The sequence below is a fragment of the Sebastes umbrosus genome, chromosome 24, assembly GCF_015220745.1.
Source record: "Sebastes umbrosus isolate fSebUmb1 chromosome 24, fSebUmb1.pri, whole genome shotgun sequence".
NCBI classification, from domain to species: Eukaryota; Metazoa; Chordata; class Actinopteri; order Perciformes; family Sebastidae; genus Sebastes; species Sebastes umbrosus.
Genome location: NC_051292.1, coordinates 2,906,243 through 2,913,784, shown reverse-complemented (window position 1 = coordinate 2,913,784; position 7,542 = coordinate 2,906,243). Strand labels below are relative to the sequence as shown.

The 7,542-nt window shown below is 34.9% G+C and overlaps 1 protein-coding gene and 2 long non-coding RNA genes across 4 annotated transcripts in view; 2 read left to right on the top strand and 1 right to left on the bottom strand.

Annotated features, from left to right (window-relative positions):
* LOC119484008 (multidrug resistance-associated protein 4-like) overlaps window positions 1-7,542 on the bottom strand; it is a 221,378-nt gene that overhangs the window by 198,706 nt on the left and 15,130 nt on the right. The window lies entirely within an intron of this gene.
* LOC119483582 lies at window positions 170-3,184 on the top strand. 2 transcript variants are annotated; one of them, XR_005205735.1, is made up of 3 exons: window positions 170-225; window positions 1,338-1,502; window positions 2,949-3,184. It is a non-coding gene; the product is annotated as an uncharacterized LOC119483582 (long non-coding RNA). The 2 variants fall into 2 exon arrangements; XR_005205736.1 differs by lacking the exon at window positions 170-225 and adding an exon at window positions 464-491.
* Window positions 3,655-6,639, top strand: LOC119483584. The gene is made up of 2 exons (XR_005205738.1): window positions 3,655-3,715; window positions 5,135-6,639. It is a non-coding gene; the product is annotated as an uncharacterized LOC119483584 (long non-coding RNA).

The window sequence follows — 7,542 nt, the reverse complement described above, 5'->3', positions numbered from 1 at the left end:
AATAATATAATAATAAATAATATAATCTATAAAAGTACATATAAATAAAATACTAGATTAACAAATACATTTAAAATAATAAATAATTATACAAAAGTGCCCTTCTAAGAACAGAAAGTTGAATTATTAAAGGAATAGTTTGACATTTTTGGAAGTTTAGGAACTACAGTTCCCAGAATGCCTTTGGGGGATGAAAACAGGAAGTGCACTAATGTTGCCATGTGAGTGAGTTGGCTGCAGACTACAACTTGAGCCAAGTTTATTTTAGCCTATATATGTATACATTTTGGGAAATTGCACCATTTAAGTGAGCCAAATTCACTATTAGTAGTTCCTGATTGCAATGCACCCATGAATGGACAAATATCTATCACTAAACTACTTTAAAACTTAAGAAAACATTCAAATATGATTATTTTGAGGCAAGTTCTGGTGTTTTAAGGAGCATCTTTTTCCTGTGCTTTCTGAGCAGATCATGATGGACATTGAAGGTAATTATATTCTCATGAAGAGTAAGTCAAAATGAATCTAAAAATATGTGTATCATGTCAGATTTGATTGTAGTGTTAAGTACAGCTAACAAAACCTCCCTACCAGCACCTGTAAAGCTCACTAATTAACTGCTCACCTGCTCACATAATTAGAAACACAATTAAGACAAATCACAAAAACAGAAGACTTAATAAACAAAAATAAACATTGTGGGTTTTGCATGCTGATTCTGATATATTGATGTGTATTTAAATGAATGCATATATTTGGCCCAAATATATGCATTCATCTAAAACAATATAGTCCACATTTCTACCCTTTTATATCATTAAAGTTGTGAATATTGTAATAAATTAAGGATTTTTAAATCAATATAAACATTAATCTAAACAGCTGTATGTCTACATTTACATTATGTATATTTGATTGTTTTTAGACCCCAAAAAATGCGGTTGATTAAGATAAAGCAAGATGAAATTCTCTACAAAAGCAGACTTTTTTGGTTCGTAATATCCATCTTCTTCAACTGATTTAAGTCTACTGTATTAGCATATGATTAACAATGAAAGAGCACTGGTTTCCCAAGGAAAACAGATGAATATTAGAAGTGGATGAGGTATGCATATTGTTTTAAATGAATGCATATATCTGGGTTCATTTGAATAGAAGCAAATGTCACCGTTCACCCCACAGTGAGCATGAGCTGCAGCTTTAGGGCTTCTTGGGTCAGAGGTCACAGGAAGGACGTCCACTGTAGGCGCTCCATGACCTTCAGAGTTTAAAGTAAAATATGTTTCTGCTGTATTTTGTCTTTGTTTTTGGCCTCAGTCTCTTTCTTCTTTCAGGAGGAAGACAAAAAGGCAGGATGGAGGATGAAGGAGTGCTTCGCAGGGAGGTGATAGAAAGGGCAGGTCACCCACACCGACAGACTGAAATATCACAGCTTGCCCGGGGCTCGTCATCGTCTCCGATGCTTCCAGGGAGTTTGTGACAAGTCAGCGGTACACGGGGTAAATCCTCTTCTTCAATGCTGCCTTTACCATCTGATTTCCTTTGAAGGGAGTGTAAGGAAACAGTGTAGGGACGACCTCATTCAGGGTTAATGAGATTCTAATCTGACGTATATAACGGCACCATCCGCGGTGACATTTAAAGAAGTCATTAAGTGGTGACGGGTGAGAACGAGGGTTTAAAAGGAGCAAGGTGGCAAATTGTGTCTTTCCTTTTTGTCTGAATGTTCTGTACAGAATGAAATGTAGTTTGGAGCACACTTTTACTCAAAGTACTCCACAGTTATATGATATTTTAGACAAGGTTAAAGAGAGTCACACCAGAAGTGTTATAATATATAGCCTCAAATATCCTACTTTTTTTGCGAGATATTTCACTTATCCTGTGAAATATCTTGATATTTACTGCGTGGATTGCTATGAAATTTAATACCAGCATTCATGTACTCATACTGCTCCTCATAATGTTGATAGATGTCTTAAAAGCACAGAGCCAACCCTCTGAAACTTTAAGAGCATGTAGTGTGAATCCGCTCTGAATTTGTCTTTAATTAATACATTAATAAATTATTTCCATGCAAAACAATACTGTTAAAACATTCTTCTTACTGTTAAGTTTGGGGTTTTAGTACAGTCTGGGTTCCCTCTTGCATTAATTAATTAATTAATTAACTGGCCGTCAATTAAATAATTAATTAATTAATGAATTCCCCTTCCTGTTTGAGGGTCGGCCCTTTGTCTTGGAGGTAACAAGGATGCACATGCTTCAAACATGTAACTCTAAAAGAAGGACAAACAAGCCAATGATCACAAATGTTACTGTCCAAAGCAGAGTCTTTAATGACGAGTTTACACGGTGAACAGTAGATGAGTAGTTACTTTCAAACTCTTTCAAATTACTGACTTTTCCATTAATATTTCTGCAGGATGATGAAATCAGACGCAGTTAGTGGTGCGACTACGAGGAGATCCAGGAGGAGCTGCACCGGCTGCAGACGGAGAACGAGCTGGCCAAGGAGGAGGTGAAGGAGGTGCTGCAGGCCCTGGAGGAGCTGGCCGTCAACTACGACCAGAAGAGCCAAGAGGTGGAGGGAGAAGAGCCACGCCAACCTGCAGCTGACGGTGAGTGGACTACACTAAGATCACTGCAATTTAATTTATTATGGTATATTAGGGTGTTTTTAAAAAAATGCATTTAAACAGGACAAAAAAAATAAAATAAAAGACAACCACTCATATATTGAATTATTTAAAAAGTCATAGTATAATATGTCGAAAAAAATAAAAGTGTCATAGTATAGTATGTCGAAAAAAATCATAAAAAAGTCATAGTATAGTATGTTGAAGAAAATCATATATAATTCATATTATAATATGTCCGAAAAAAATCATAAAAAGGCATAGTATAGTATGTCGATTTGACAATATTGACAATTATTATTGCAGATTTTCCTTCTCTTCTTTTCTCCCCAGATGAGTGCAGAGTCTTCTGACCACAACTGAGGATGACCGAGTTTCTTCGCTGACTTCATCCACGTCTTCTTCTACTGTATGAATGCAGACGGTGTACCCAGAAGGGTCAGAGGGGGTCATGCAGGAGAAATGCAGGGGTTTCTCAGGGTTTTCAAAATTCATTCACACAATAAACCTCCAGTCTTCTAACCCAGCTTCTATCACTCTGAGCTATCGGTCTTAACACTGTTATATATTGTTTTTGGTCTTATTTGACTTCTTCATTTAGGATGTTGGACCTTAAAAGTCACTGCACGTCATAAGGATTGTCCCACAACCTCCTGTTTTCAAAACAGTCTTCTATCACATTGAGCTATCTTCTCAGATACACTTCGTCATTGTTTTGTCGCATGTTTGACTTCATTTTGGATGTTGGACCTTAAAAGTCACTGCACTTCACTTGGGAACTTGGTGATTAGGCACTTTGAAATCCGACCTACTTTATTTGAATGCAGTGTAAATGTGTTTTTATATGTATCAAAACATAGAACATCAAACCACATCAAACCACTAGTGCAGCAGATACAAACTCAAAAGATCACACCAACAAAAGCCTATTGTTCTTATTAAAGACTTTATTCATTTTACTCGTGGCTCAGGTAGTAAAATGCATTTCTTTAACATCTATAACGTGTCTCTGCAGGACAGATGAGCTGATTCCTCATCGTCTCAACACCATCATAGACAGCGACAGGATACCGGTGAGTCCTCTTACTCATAGATTCTAGAAAACTGTACTTGTTTATCATCATAAAGGTCATAGTATGTCAATTAAATTTAGGTTTGGCATTAATGCACACATGTGCTATGGTATAGTATGTCATATAAAAAGTCATAGTAAAGTATGCCATAAAAAAGTCATTAAGTATGCATATATAAAAATGTCATAAAAAGTCATAGTATAGTATTTAAAAAAATAGTCCTACTTGTATAGTAAAATAGTCATCGTGTCAAAAAGAAATTATAAAAAAACATGGTATAGTATGTCGCAAAAAAAACATAAAAAGTCATAGTATAGTATGTCGAAAAAAGTCATAGTACAGTATGTCAAAAAAATAGTCATGGTATAGTATGTCGGAAAAAATTATAGTATACTATGTCGAAAAAAATAAATACTATAGTATGTAAAAAAAAAGTCATATAGTATGTCGAAAAATAGCCATAGTATAGTATGTAAAAAAAGTCATAGTATAGTATGTCAAAAAATATTCATAATACAGTATGTAAAAACAAATCATAAAAATGTCATAGTATAGTATTTCCAAAAATTGTCACAGTATAGTATGTAAAAACAATCATTAAAAAGTCATAGTATAGTATGTCAGAAAAATAGTCATAGTATATGTAGTATAGTATGTAAAAACGATCATAAAAAAGTCATATAGTATTTAAAAATAAATAGTCCTACTACAGTATGTCCAAAAAAGTAAAAAAAAAAAAATGTCATGGTATAGTATGTCAAAAGAAATTATTAAAAAAAACAAACATACAAATTCATAGAATAGTATGTAAAAAAAAATAGCCATAATATAGTATGTCAAAACAATAATTAAAAAGTCATAGTATAGTATGTCAAAAAATAGTCAGTATAGTATGTAAAAATAAATCATAAAAAAGTCATAGTTTAGTATTTTTTTAAAAATAGTCCTACTACAGTATGTCCAAAAAAAGTTTTAAAAAAAAAGTCATGTCATAGTATGTCAAAGAAAAATTATAAAATAAACCCATTGTATAGTATGTCGCAAAAAAACACTATAAAAAGTAATAGAATAGTATGTAAAAAAAAAATGGCCATGATATAGTATTTCAAAAAAATCATTAAAAAGTTATAGTATATTATGTTAAAAACAGTCATAGTATAGTATGTCAAAATATAGTCAAAATACAGTATGTAAACAAAGTCATTAAAGTCAGAGTATAGTACACGTTTCCTGTGTATTTGTAGAAGTTACTCTATAACTGTAATCATAGTAGTTGTTGTTGTAGAAGCTTTTTTAGAACTGTAATCATAGTTGTTGTTGTAGTATTTGTAGAAGTTATTCTATAACTGTTGTTTTAGGCTCTGATGTTTGTGAATGTGATGCAATTCTCATGTCTTCCTTCTCTTCTTTTCTCCCCAGATGAGTGCAGAGTCTTCTGACCACAACTGAGGATGACGGACTTTCTTCAACCACGTCTTCATCGTCTTCTTCTGCTGAATGAATGCAGACGGTGTACCCAGAAGGGTCGGAGGGGGTCATGCAGGAGAAATGCAGGGGTTTTGCAGGGATTTTTCACTAAATAAACAATAAACAATAAACAATAAACAATAAACAATAAACAATAAACAATAAACAATAAACAAACAAAAAAAAAAAAAAAACGCATTTTTGTGTTTCATAACCTCTCCGTGCTATGTCTCCGAAAGCCCAGGAGGAGACGCACGTCTCATACTCCCTTCGGTACCTGACACTTACGCCCCCACTACCCCGGGGATTCGAACTCTAGTTCTTGTGTAACCACACAACCATCCAAACCGAATGTTCCGCCACCAACCCATCAATGCCAAGCACACTTGGACTGTTCTCCTGGTAACTTTGTCTTCGTCATTGTGGAAGTTAGATCTCAAAACTCACATTATAAGGATCGAACCCACAACCTCCAGTCTTCTAACCCAGCTTCTATCACTCTGAGCTATCGGTCTTAACACTCTTATGTATTGTTTTTGGTCTTATTTGACTTCTTCATTTAGGATGTTGGACCTTAAAACTTACCAGTGCAATACATAAGGATTGAACCCACAACCTTCAGTATCCCAACCCAGTATCCATCACTCTGAGCTATATGACCTGATACACTGGAGTAGTGTTTCTTTATATACTTGACCTATTTTTTGTGTAAGTTAGACCTCAAAAGTCACTGCTCCTTATAAGGATCGAACCCACAACCTCCAGTCTTCTAACCCAGCTTCTATCACTCTGAGCTAGCAGTCTTAACACTCTTATGTATTGTTTTTGGTCATATTTGACTTCTACATTTAGGATGTTGGTCCTTAAAACTTACCAGTGCAATACATAAGGATTGAACCCACAACCTTCAGTATCCCAACCCGGTATCCATCACTCTGAACTATATGACCTGATACACTGGAATAGTGTTTCTTTATATACTTGACCTATTTTTTGTGTAAGTTAGACCTCAAAAGTCACTGCTCCTCATAAGAATCGAACCCATAACCTCCAGTATTCCAACTCAGCTTCTATCACCCTGAGCTATCTGTCATAACACGAGTGATGCATTTCTTGGTGTGTTTGACTTCTTCATTTAGGATGTTGGCCCTTAAAAATTACTGCACCTTATAAGGATTGAACCCACAACCTCCTGTTTTCAAACCAGTCTTCTATCACACTGAGCTATCTGCTCAGATACACTTCATCATTATTTCGTTGCATCTTTGACTTCATTTTGGATGTTAGACCTCAAAATTCATTGAACCACATAAGGATCGAACCTATAACCTCAGGTCTTAGGACCTGCTCACCTGAGGTTATCGAGTAGCAGTCATATCAGTCCTTTATCCCGGTGAGCTATTCCTGAGTTGAACATTTTTTTTTTCGTTCTCATATTTGTTGTTCACACTACCGCATATCAGCATATCATCAGCATAGCTGTTGTTAAAGCCCACACACTGTGAAACACTCTACCTGTTCAGATCAGACTTGTTTGCATTTTATTCTATTGTTGTTGTTGTTGGTTTTATCTGCTGTATTTTTTGAAAAGCACGTTGTAACCTTATATTGTATTGTATTATTGTGTATTATTGTATTATATTGTAACCTAATATACATAAAACTCATTTTTATTGTTACTGACAGCAGAAACTCAACACATCTGACTCAAAACGTGTCTGTTCTGACTGCACCTTGGCTCATAAAATAAAATAATTTAGAACAAAACACATCTTTCTCTGTCTCTTATTGATTGTTGCTAAATGTGAAGCAATTCAGCATATTATTTTATTAAATAGTACATATTTTATATCCAAATTGTGCAAATAAATAAAATTAAACAAACAAACACCCCTGTGCTCCACTCCATTTAGTACAGTCTGGTTCCCTCCTGTATTAAGTAAATTGGATTCTTCCACTTCCTGTTTGTCAGTCGGACCTTTGATTGGGAGGCACCGGTGCGCATGCTTCAAACAGGTGAGACTAAAACAATTACAAACAAACCAACAACAACAACAATCACTAACCAGGGATGCAAACAACTCAACTTGACATGTTTAAACGACGAGCGTCTTCATTGTTTGACAAATATTAGTAAAATAACTGATAACAGAACTCAGTAAGAGTTGCATTGATTGATTGAATGAATGTTTGCACAGACCGGAAACAGCTGTGGGAACTTGGTGATTAGGCACTTTGAAATCCGACCTACTTTATTTGAATGCAGTGTAAATGTGTTTTTATATGTATCAAAACATAGAACATCAAACCACATCAAACCACTAGTGCAGCAGATACAAACTCAAAAGATCACACCAACA